Raw genomic sequence first — 12,861 nt, 5'->3', positions numbered from 1 at the left:
ACAGAGGGGTTGGGGATTTGGCTCAGTGGTAGAGCGCTTGCCTAGCAAGCACAAGGCCCTGGGTTCGGTCTCCAGCTCCGATAAAAAGAATAGAAAAAAAAAAAGAATATAATATACACAGAGGAATGCTGTCACGTTAGTGACCGTATGTTATCTCTTTTCTTCCCCCTCATTCAGGAACAACGTGTCTACCTCTGGTTCATTCTTGTTTGTAGCCTCCCGCTGTTGCATGTTGGGCAGGGGGTGTCCACGTTCCAGCTTGTCCTCCTTAAAGTATCTTTACGTTTGGTTAGTTTTGGCCAGTGAAACAATCTCTAGCCAGGCCTTTGTATATGGGTCTTCAAACACGACTGTTTTTTATTTCTATGGGACAGATTCCCAGAAAAATGTCCCTATATTGTGCATATATAATATATTACATAAGTGTATATACATACACTCTTTTATTTTAATAGATGTGGCCAGATTCATTCCAAAAAAAATCATTCTTATCTGCTGCCAACATCAGCCCCTATCTCCTACTTCCCCGCCAGCAGTAATATTGTTGCTCATTAATTTCTGGCAGCTTGAAGGGAATAAAGTGATATTAAAGAGCTGTTTCCTTTGCTTCCTGTGATTGCTAGTACTATGTGTCCTCCTTGTGACTTGCCCATTCATGTCCTTTGCTCATTTTTAAAAATTGGGTTATTTGTCTCCTCCTTGACGACCTGAAAGCTCTTCAATAATACATGTTGGCTCTTTGTCACAACTGGCAAATATAGTGTTTGCCTCTTTCCCCTGCTATCTATCTGTCTGTCTGTCTGTCTGTCTGTCTGTCTATCTATCTATCTATCTATCTATCTATCTATCTATCTATCTATCATGAGACAAGTTCTCACTGTATAACTCTGAATGGATACTTGGAAGTTGTTATGGAGACCAGGCTGGCCATGAACTCAAAGAGATTCCCACCCATCTCCTACATCCCTAACAAGTAATACGCACTACCCACTACAAAGTATCTGGCATTTATTTTTCTGGAATATGAGAGATAGAAGACCAGTTTTGTTTATGTCTAGATGGATACCAGGCTGCACTAAGATATCCTTCCCCTAAGCTATGACTGAGTTCTCTGTCAGTACCTTCTTGGTCTTCCAGAAGGCTTTGGAATGTTTTGCCGTCTGAGAGGCAGACCCTCTGAGTGTCGTCATAGTCTCCTGCCTGTGTATAGATTTGTTTTCAGATATAGAAAGCCATGTCCCTCCCAAACTTCACCCTAACATTGTCCCCAACTTTCTTGCCTTCTAGAAACACCAATTTGGATATCTAATAGACATCTCAAATTAAGAAATCTGAGATGGAATTCTGAGTTTATTACCAAATCTCCTTCTGCCGTCTTTCCTGTCTCAGAAACCACCAGACACACCACATATCCCACCAAGACACCACCAGACACACTGCATATCCCACCAAGACACCACCAGACACACCACATATCCCACCAAGACACCACCAGACACACCACATATCCCACCAAGACACCACCAGACACACCACATATCCCACCAAGACACCACCAGACACACCACATATCCCACTGAGTCTTTCTGGACCCTCTCCTTAGCTCTATTCAAACATGTTAGGACCAGGTCTGAACAAGCTACCATCACCTCTGACCTGGACTAAAACAACAGTTTTATGACTGGACTTCCTGCTCCACTCTTCACCCTCTAGAACCCACTCATCCTGAGACAGGGTATTGATAATGCATACCCTTTATTCCTAGTTTCAAATTCTCCTATGACTTAGGAAAAGAGACGTGACCTGTGGTCACATAGGCCCAAGCAAGACAGAGATTTCCATTCTAATGAGGTACCTGGATGCCTAGAGGACTTAGCCAATAAGCTTTCCTTCCCAAACGTTCCTCCCTGCAAAAGGTATTTAATCTCAGGTCCACCCTGAGAAGTGGTGCACGGTTTTACACATCTACTTTCCACCATGGCAGTAAATGATTTGGAACCATAGACTGTCTCTTTTCATCAGGATCTGCCATGCGGAGCCATGGAGAAGGCCTTAACCTACAAAGCTGCTGGCTAATCACCTATAGAAGGCCTCTCTGCAGTACTAGCCAAGACTGCCACCAAGACCAAGCCACAGGACCAGCCAGAGCCCCCCTACCCCCACCCTCCAAATCTCCTATACCTGGCCACCCCGTCCCGTCCCGGGGCTAGATTCAGCCTGTGGGCCCAGACTCAGTTGCTCTTCCTCAACTTCTAGCAGTGCCTGGGTTCCAAGAGCCTGGGAACTCTGGCTTCAGCCTCCTCATAGGCCCCGGCTCCAGCTGTCTCACTCCTTTTGAGCGGTGCCTCAGCACTTCCCTAAAGCCCAGCACCTGCCCAGCATAGCATGGGACAAGCTTGGTCAAACTCCCCATGTGTGCCTCCACATGCCCTGTGGTGGAGCAGAAGCAGGACCCACAATCCTACAGACTGTATCTTCTGTCAGCAGTCCAGACAAAAGAGAGTTGAGAGAAAAAAATATTTTATTAATTATTTTTGCCTGCTTGCCTTTATGACTTCCTGCAAGTTCATCTATTTTGCTTGTGACTTCATTCACTCTGTTGTTGCTACCGCTGTTACCACTTTTAATGACATGTTCTTACCTAACTTAGAGTCAGCCTATGCCCCAAGAAGCTAGGGCTGACCACTTGTCCTCTATAAGCCGATTACAAGTGGAGAGACAAAAAGGAGATTTACTCAATGACAACAAGCTCCAGAGAATAGCCCCTCTTCTCCAGCCTTTCAGGCTTCTGAAGTTAGATCAGAATTTAAATAGAGAGCCAATGATGTGCATACCTAAGAAGCCCCTGTCAGGCATGGGCTTGTCCACTGTTGACCCATCATTGTCTGGACTTCAGTCTCATCATAAATCTGACAAGCTGAAAGAAGTCTTTCCAGGAGACAAGTGTCCTTTTGGCCTGTAACTTTCCTTCTCCCAGCATGAGATTCCTGAAAAAATTCCCATTTCTTTGGAGTCCACTGTTAGATTGAGAGACACAGCATCTCTTTAGAATATCATCATTTTCTAGGCCTGCTCCAAGAGGAAGGGATAATTCATCCTGCATGGTCCTTTGGAGTTATTCCAGCATCTGGCAGCAACGGCAGATAGGAATCAAGGTTTCTCTTCCTAGCAAGGACAGAGCATTGGGAAGAGACCTGGCCTGACCTGTCTGGCTGCCATCAAAATAGAACCACTGGGTTCCATTGAATGTCTGAGTCAAATATGCAGATTCAAGGGCTCTATGAATGAAGAATGCATCCCATTTCACCCCAGGCTCTCCTTTCCTAAACTTAGTGTGTATTAAGTATTTTCCTTCATGATTTAAAAGTCTGTGAAGCTGGTTAGTACTAGTTGGGAATGTGTTGCTGAAACAGTAACATGAAGCTGTTGTCTGTCTTGGAGGTGTCTGAGGCAGCCCTTGAGACCCATGTGCTCCTCTGCCCGTCACTGGGAAGATTAGAGATGGCCAGAAGCTCTTGAGCTTTCCTCTATTTGAGAGACGATGCATGCATCCTATCCTAAAAGAGCTGGTTTTGTGGCTCTTTGGGCTGATAAACTTCCAATTCTGTCTCCTAGATGTCACAAGAAGCCACATCGCTTCATCTTCTTAGCTGGGCTCTGAGCTCTCATCCCAGGCAGTTCTCTTCCACCATAGCATCAAGATGCTGCTAGAACCCCTCCCCATGCTTAACTCACGTCTCCTGAGAGCTTCAGTGACAAGAGCATTTTTGCTCCCCTCCCCCAAAGTTCAGCAAATGTTAAGACTCATGCTAACAGAGAGTGTGCCCATTGCCTTGCCTGAACTGACATATTATGGACAGATCAACAGAATGCTGAAGGGACAAGCCTTGATTACCTATAGTCATATAGGTTAATAGACCCAGGATAGCCTAAATATTATAATTTGTTCAATATTTAAGTTATTAATAAATTTTGGTAACTTCAGATTACAGTGTGAAATTTACATTGGAAGCCAGTTCTTTTGGGATCACACTCTTGTTTGACACTTACCTGGGGGCTAGAGGCTATAAAAGGAACAGAGTGGAACAGAATAACAGAGAAGACAGATATTAAATATAGACATTTCAGCAGATTCCATAGAGAAAAGACGTTATGACCCAACATCAGCTTGAAAGGACCACATGGAAGCTATCATGGGCAGATGATCATCTCGGACTAGGTCTCACCTTGTCCTCTATCTCTTCCTGGTGTTGAAACTTAGACAAAAGCCAAGACATAAAAGACCGTGACTTGACTGAGGAAGCTTTGAATGGTGAGTTGACTCTATATTAACTTGTATGAAAAAAAAAACATTCAGTCCAGGTAAGAACCAGTTACATATATTACATGCCTGAGATTAGTGGCTTGAGAACATCAAACAGTGAAGTATCAAAAACAATGTGTGACTGGCAAACAGAACCACATCCTGTGGTATAGGAAAGAGGGTTTGATAGTGCTCCCCTTCCCAACTAAATTTGACAATATCTTGGAATGTTTTTGGTTGTCTTAACTCAGGAAGAGGGGTTACAACACCTAGTGAGTTGAGGCCAGGATATTTAAGCATGCATTTCATTGGATGGTTTTCCCCCAAGACAATTCATGTACAGGGATCTCCAGCCTAATATCACTACTGAGCAAGCAACCCAGAGAAAGTAACATAATATTGCCTGAGGACTCAGCTATTCCACTCCTGGGCATGAACTCGAAAGATGACTCAACATATAACAAGAACACATGTTCTACTGTGTCCATAGCAGCCTTATTTATAGTAGCCAGAAGCTGGAAAGAATGCAGATGTTCTTTAACAGAGGAATGCATACAGAAAATGTGGTACATTTACACAATGGAGTACTACTCAGCTATCAAAAACAATGACTTTATGAAATTCTTAGGCAAATGGACTAGAAAATATCATCCTAGTGAGGTAACCCAATTACAGAAACACACACATGGTATGCACTCACTGAGAAGTAGATATTAATCCCAAAGCTCAGAATACCCAAGATACAACTCACAAACCACATGAAGCTCAAGAAGAAGAAAAACCAAAGTATGGACGCTTCAGACCTTCTTAGAAGGGGGAACAAAACTATTCACAGGAGACAAAGTGTGAAGCAGAGACTGAAGGAAAGGCCATCCAGAGGCTGCCCCACCCATAGACAGACACCAGACCCAGACACTATTGTGGATGACAAGAAGTGCAGGCTGACAGAAGCCTGGTATAACTGTCTCCTGAGAGGATCTGCCAGAGCATGACAAATACAGAGGCAGATGCTCCCAGCTGACCATTGAACTGAGAACAGGGTCCCCAATGGAGGAGTTAGAGAAAGGACTGAAGTAGCTGAAGGGGGTTGCAACACCATAAGAACAACAGTATCAGCCAACCAGACCTCCCACCCCTCCCCCCTCGAGCTCCTAGGGACTAAACTATCATCCCAAGAGTACACAGGGATGGACCTATGACTCCATTCGCATATGTAGCAGAGGATGGACTTGTAGGGCATCAGTGGGAGAAGAGGCCCTTGGTCCTGTGGAGGCTCATTGCCCCAGTGTAGGGGAATGTCAAGGCAGGGGGCTGGGAGGGAGTGTGGGTGAGGGAGCACCCTCATAGAAGCAGGGGGAGGGGGGATGGGATAAGGGGCTTCTGGAGGGGAAGCCAGGAAAGGGGATGACATTTAAAATGTAAATTTAAAAATATTCAATAAAAAATAATAAAGCTAACTACCACAAAGGGCAGGCATAGTCAAGGCAGGCAAGCATAAAGAATAGGTTGGTAACCCAGGACCCTACTTGCCTTGGTTGTACATGCCTCTTCTTCTAAAAAAGCACTGGGGAATCTGACTGATTTACTATGTACACACACGCCTGTCCAAACAATACACCTAACAACTTTGGACCACACCTGAACTGGGCTTCAAGTACATCTCCCTATAATCATTGGCATAAGAGTTTCCCTACATAAAAATGATCAAACTTAAACAGATTCTGCTTATTCTTACTGGCAGCATACCAAAGGGGAAGAATGAAAAGGCCCATCTGGCCTAAATTGGATTTGGTGCATTTATAACAAGGCAAAACTATGTTCTCAACTGACCAGCATCTCCTATGTACTGTCTTAAGCCTATGCACAGTTGGGCATAAATATAATTAAAGTCCAGTGTGTTTGGAGAAGGGACATGCGCAGTTAAAAAACAGTGACTGTACCTTCTAGCCTATAAATCAAGGCAGAGACCCACCATCTAGACTAGACATCTAGTAAGCAACTTCCTCTTCCTGAACCCCATGAAAGGAAGCCCTGAATAGTACTCAGGGTTCTTGAGTAGCATAACTCAAGTGGGCACTGTCAATCTTGAGTGTATTTTTTCCTAACCTATTGTGGTGATTTGAGTATGGTTGGCCCAGGGAATAGCATAATTAGGATGTGTGACATTGTTAGAGTAGGTGTGGCCTTATTGTAAAAAGTGTGTCAATGTGGGGATGAGTTTTGAGATCCTTCTCCTGGCTACCTGAAAATAGTCTTCTCATGTCTGCCTTTGCATCAAGATGTAGAACTTTCTGTTCCTCCAGTCCCATGCCTGCCTGGACACCACCATGTTTCTGCCTTGATGATAATGGACTGAATCTCTGAACCTATAAGCCAGCCCCAGTTAAATGTTGTCCTTATAAGAGTTACCTTGGTCATGGTGTCTGTTTATAGCAATAGAAACTCTTGCTAAGAGACTTATACTTTTGCTTTATAGTTATAATGTTACATTTCCAATTCTGTGTGGCCCTTGTTTTAACCCTTTAAAGAAGAGTCCAAGGAAGCTGAGTGGTGGTAGCATATGCCTTTAATCCCAGAACTGAGGCAGAGGCAGAGGCAGAGGCAGAGGCAGAGGCAGAGGCAGAGGCAGAGGCAGAGGCAGAGGCAGAGGCAGAGGCAGAGGCAGAGGCAGAGGCAGAGGCAGAGGCAGAGGCAGAGGCAGAGGCAGAGGCAGAGGCAGAGGCAGAGGCAGAGGCAGAGGCAGAGACAGGTGGATCTCTGTGAGTTCTAGGTCAGCCAAGACTGTTACAAAAAGAAATTCTGTCTTGAAAAAGCAAAGAGGTATCTTAGTCATGGTTTCTATTCCTGTATAAAACATCATGACCAAGAAGCAAGTTGGGGAGGAAAGGGTTTATTCAGCTTACTCTTCCACATTGCTGTTCATCACCAAAGGAAGTCAGGACTGGAACTCAAGCAGGTCAGGTAGCAGGAGCTGATGCAGAGGCCATGGAGGGATGTTACTTACTGACTTGCTTCCCCTGGCTTGCTCAGCCTATTTTCTTACAGAACTCAGAACTACCAGTCCAGGGATGGCATCACCCACAATGGGCTCTCCCTCTTAATCACTAATTAAAAAAATGCCTTACAGCTGGATCTCATAGAGGCATTTCCTCGAGGGAGGCTCCTTTCTCTGTGATAACTCCAGCTTGTGTCAGGTTGACACACAAAACCAGCCAGTACATGGGGTGGGGGGGGGAGAAGAGGGAGGAAAAGAGGGAGACTGGGAGAGAGAGAGAGAGAAGGAGGGAGGGAGAGAGAGCAAGAGAGTGGAAATACTGGTATAGATGTAGACTACCGGTAACAGAGTCAGAGTCCCAGGCTGTGTGAAATGCAGTTCCTACGACACAGGAACCCAAACACAGTCTCAAAGCTCCAACGTAAAATTCTTGGATGAGTGTGACCATAGGCTGCAGCCTCTCAGGAATTCCTGCTTTTCTCTCTCCTTACCCTCTCCCGGTCATTCCTCAAAGGAATGTCACTGCGAGGACAAAAAACAGCGCTCTCTCAGCCTACTAGTGGCCAAGGTCACCTTCAAAGCTGCAGGCATCTAGAGTTGTTTTGCCACTGCAAACAACTGGCTGGCAGAGTGAGGGGCCAAGCTGGCCTGGAATGGGGCTCTTCTTCCCCTGAACAAATGTTCTCTCAGCATTGCCTGGAGAGCTGGCGGAGGCACAGCAGTGACCTCCAGGGATTCTCAGGTAAGTCAGGTGTGGAGTCCGCAGTGATCAACACGTCCAGCTCAGCCTACGATTTGCCCAGTGATGGCACCAGAAGCCCTGCATCCTTCCAAACACAACTGGTCGACACCCTGGGGAAAGTCTAGCTTTTGCACTATGAGCCTCTAGATGATGTGGATGTCATCAGAAGGCCACTCCTCCTCGGGTGCTCTCCACTCACAAGGTCTGGGATTCCCTCTTAGCCTCCAGACCTAGACAGAGGAAGTTATCTCTTGGTCAGGTTCCGGGTGATCCTTCTGGATGTTGTAGCAATGCACTTGGGTGTGTCTCCTGTCCGGAATCCCTCCCATCGCCATGACAATCTGTCACCAAAAATATGGAAGATAGTGAATAGATTGGTAATAGGAACAGAGCAAACATCTGCTGAGACACTAAGCCCTTTACAATCGCTCCCCAACAGAATTTTGTGGTAAATGGTACTAATCCCCCAGTTTACAAATGAAAATCAAAATTACAGATTAAAGCAGAAGCAGTTATGTGATGTCATCACAAAGCTCAATGCTGATGGATCTGAATTCCTCCTCCCATCTAACATCAGAGCTGTATCTTGCTTGCCCACTACAGCTCAGTGACAACAGCTGAGCGATTCGTAGATGACACTAGGTGAGTGTGTGAGCCCTTACTCCTCAGTATATTCCTCCTCCTAGAGGCTCACAGGCTTGAACTGCATTTGTGAGTTTAAAACAGAGCCATAGCCTCTCCCTGGGGGCAATGCTAGGGTTTTCATTTTAATTCAGAGTCTAATGAGTCCTGGTTAATTGTTGTAGCAATTTTCATTCTCAGTAGAAGTAGCAGAAGCTGCTGTGGGGAAGACAGGTTTATCTGCTGAGCCTCCCTTGAGAGATAATTCATCTCTGGTTTTACAAAAACCCACTCCGTCTTTGTGATTTACAGGAAACTAATGGTTCTTCTGGAGCCAAGGATAAGCACATAACACTCTGTGGCCTAGCCAAACACTGCTTATTCTCAGCCATGACAATTGGTCTAGGGAGCTGCACTTGCCCCAGGCTTGGTCAGTTTGAACACTACATCTCTGCAATGCAGAGGCGAGCTCACTGGCAAGCTAAATAGAATGCTCACCCCTAACTTTGTGGAGTCCTTGATGAGAGGCATTTCTCCTTTGCTATGTCCAACTTGCTGGTCCTGACAGCCCACACATGGTATATGGCCAAGGAAAAGTATGAATGAGGCCTGTCTTACTTAGAGTTTCCATTGCTGTAAAGAGACACCATGACCAAAGCAACTCTTTCTTATGAAGGACAACATTTAATTGGATCTGGCTTACAGGTTCTGAGGTTTAGCCCATTATCATCATGGTAGGAAGTATACAGGCAGGCCTGGTGCTGGAGGAACTGAGAGTTCAATTCTACATCCTGTTCCAAAGACAAACAGGAGAAGCCTGGCTTCTATATGGCTGGGAGGGGGCGTGTCTCAAAGTCCACTCCCACAGTGACACACTTCCTCCAACAAGGCCACACCTACTCCAACAAGGCCACACCTCCTAATAGTGCCACTCCCTGGGCCAAGCATATTCAAACACCACAAGGCCCACACAAAACAGTAAACACACTTAAAACATTATGAGGTTTTTGTGATTTATTTATTTGTTTTTGAAGCTCAATTGTGTGGTTCTCTTGTGTGAACTTCAAGGATGATAATGTCACGTCATAATATCAAATGGTTGGACATATCCAGGAGTACAAGATACCCAACATTAAAGGTCGGTAGTCACCTTTGGAAATGAATGGATCATTAGTGCCTGAGTAATACCAATAGGGAATGAGCCAAGAGATGGACAGAGAAGGAGAGTTTCTTCTTGTATTTAAATCCTATAGTCTCGGCCACTTGAATCATTAAAAACTCTTATTTAGACCTGGGTAGATTAAGTTTCTTATTATTTGCAACAACAACAACAACAACAACAACAACAACAACAACAACAAAAATCATGGCTGATGTTCCTGGTCCAAGAGAACTGAGGGGATAATTAGCAGAAGTGAAGCTAGCAGCTGAGAAAAAGATGAGCCTCACACATACATTAATGATTACTTGATAATGTTGAATGTCATCTTTCTCTCACCATAACAAGTAACTAAGATAAACAGCTATATGAACAACAGGTCCAACAATTCCAGAGTTTAGGCCATGGACGGTTGTCCCCAGGGCTCTTGGTCTTCAGCAAGATACTCCATGGCTAAGAGTAAAACCAAAAATGAGCTAACTTGCTGCGCGCTGTTCCTCTTCGCGGAGCTCATAGACTCTCCCAGAGACCAGGTCTCCAGTCAGGCCGAACATCATGAATCGCAGCCGCCAAGTGACCTGCGTGGCCTGCGTCCGCCGCGGCGTGGCCAAAGAGACGCCAGACAAGGTAGAGCTAAATAAAGAGGAAGTGAAACGTCTCATTGCTGAAGCAAAAGAAAAGTTACAAGAGGAAGGTGGGAGTGAGGAAGAGGAGGCAGGCAGTCCTTCAGAAGATGGCAGAGAGCCCGGACCCAGGTCCAGTCTAGGGAGCAACTGGAGGATGGGGATCCACAAGACGACCACACACTGGACGACGATGAACTGGCCAAGTACGACGAAGAGGACAACCCAGATGCTGAGACCATTGGTGAATCTCTGTTGGGTCTTACTGTCTAGGGCAGTAACGATCAGGGTCCATACGCCACCCTGAAAGACACAGAACAGTATGAGCGTGAAGACTCCTTGATTAAACCGACTGGCAACCTCATCGTCTGTGGCCGTGCTGAACAAGGGCAGTGTAACTTAGAGGTGCACGTGTACAATCAAGAAGAGGAGTCTTTCTATGTCCACCATGACATACTCCTGTCTGCATATCCTGAGTGTGGAATGGCTGAATTTTGATCCTAGCCCAGATGCGGCTACTGGAAATTACATTGCTGTGGGAAACATGACCCTTGTCATTGAGGGGTGGGACCTGGATATCGTGGACTCTCTAGAACCAGTCTTCACACTGGGAGGCAAGCTTTCAAAAAAGAAGAAGAAGAAAGGGAAAAAGAGTTCGTCAGCAGAAGGGCATACTGATGCTGTCCTTGACCTTTCCTGGAGTAAGACAGTCAGAAACGTGCTGGTGAGTGCATCAGCAGACAGCACTGTAATCCTGTGGGCGGGACCTGCCTGTGGGGAAGTCAGCAGCCAGGTTTACTGCACACACAGACGAGGTTTAGACTCTGCAGTTTCATCCATTTGAAGCACAGACTCTGATTCCTGGGTTCTATGACAAATCCGTGGCTCTGTACGACTGCAGAGATCCCAGCCAGAATCACCGTCTGTGGTGGTTCAGTGGGCAGATAGAGAGGCTGACCTGGAACCACTTCTCACCGTCCCATTTCTTAGCCAGTACAGATGATGGCTTTGTGTATAATCTGGATGCGCGCTCTACTGCACACAACGATGAAATCTCTGGTCTTGATCTGAGCAGTGAGATCAAAGACTGCCTTGTGACTGCTTCAACAGACAAATTTGTGACGATTTGAGACATCTTAGGGGATAGACCAAGTCTCATTCATTCTAGAGATATGAAAATGGGAGTTCTCTTTTGTTCTTCCTGCTGTCCTGATTTGCCCTTTGTTTACGCCTTTGGAGGACAGAAAGAAGGGCTTCGGGTTTGGGACATAAACACTGTGTCTTCAGTAAACGAAGCGTTTGGAAGACGGGAGAGACTGGTTATTGGCAGCACGAAAGGTTTATCTGTTATTGGCCCCTGTAGGAGCAGGAGCCCACAGACACCAATGGAGTCCTGACAAAGATCAGTTCCTGGTGTGCTTACCTTAACTTGGAGTTTAAAAAACTGGCCTAAAACTGTTCACGTGTATCTGCAGCCATGGATGAACAAACTCCGTTCCCATCGCCATTCCCTCTGCAGCTTTGGTGGCAGTCCACAGCCTTTGGGCTGCCTTTAACTGGATACTGTACAGATACTGCATATCTTGGAAATAAAAAGGTGGGTTTTTTTTTTAATGAGCTAACTTAATTACTAAGTAATTAATTATTTCAATTGAGAAAAAGAAAGAGGCCAGAGTCTCACTTTTCTCTTTGAGGACACACTAGCAGCGATCTAAATTAAAGGCTTCTCACTATGACTCTTGAGGTCATCACCCTGGAGACCAGTTCAACCCACTGCAATGTGAATCTTCACAGAGCACTGAAGACCCAAACCAGAGCACCTGAACAATTCAGCACTGTCAGAACTCCAGTAAGACATGCTAATGGTAGCGTGGCCTTAGATTCTTCTTTCTGAGGCCAGAGAGATGGTTCAGTGATTAAGAGAGCACACTGCTCTTGCAGAAAACCCAAGTTCAGTTCCCAGACCTCGTGTCTGGCAGCATACAATCTCTGGTATCTCCAGCTTCAGGGGGCTCTGACGCTCCAGGCCTTTGAGGTCACCCCAGATTAGGATGCAGTTATACTCATTAAAAATTAGGGAGTAGGCCTTCTTAGCATTCGCCTGGGACTATGTTCTGATTTGTCTTTCTTTCCTGGATATTGATTTTCCTCAGCTACTCTTTAAGTATTGGTAGATTTTTTTTTTTAATGCAAGCTTTAGTCAACTATTTAGATGCAACACACTTGCAAACGCTTGAACACATAGGAAAGCTGTATGTTAATTACCCAAGTCACTTCTTCCTTGCAGCTGTCTCTCCAATGAGGCATCAACTGATAAGAGCCTACTTGTCAGAAAAAACTGTGCCAGGATCTAAACTATTCTGTTGAACCTGAGAAAAAGGAAAAGAAACAAGGACACTTGATAAGGTCAAACGTTCT

The 12,861-nt window shown here is 45.4% G+C and overlaps 1 pseudogene; it reads left to right on the top strand.

Moving 5' to 3' along the window:
- Positions 1 to 8,285: 8,285 nt before the first annotated feature.
- Positions 8,286 to 12,051, top strand: Pwp1-ps2 (PWP1 homolog, endonuclein, pseudogene 2; annotated as a pseudogene).
- The last annotated feature ends 810 nt before the right edge of the window (positions 12,052 to 12,861 follow it).

The sequence above is a fragment of the Rattus norvegicus genome, chromosome 1, assembly GCF_036323735.1.
Source record: "Rattus norvegicus strain BN/NHsdMcwi chromosome 1, GRCr8, whole genome shotgun sequence".
NCBI classification, from domain to species: Eukaryota; Metazoa; Chordata; class Mammalia; order Rodentia; family Muridae; genus Rattus; species Rattus norvegicus.
Note: the sequence above shows the minus strand (reverse complement) of the source record. Positions and strands in the feature narration are given on the sequence as shown.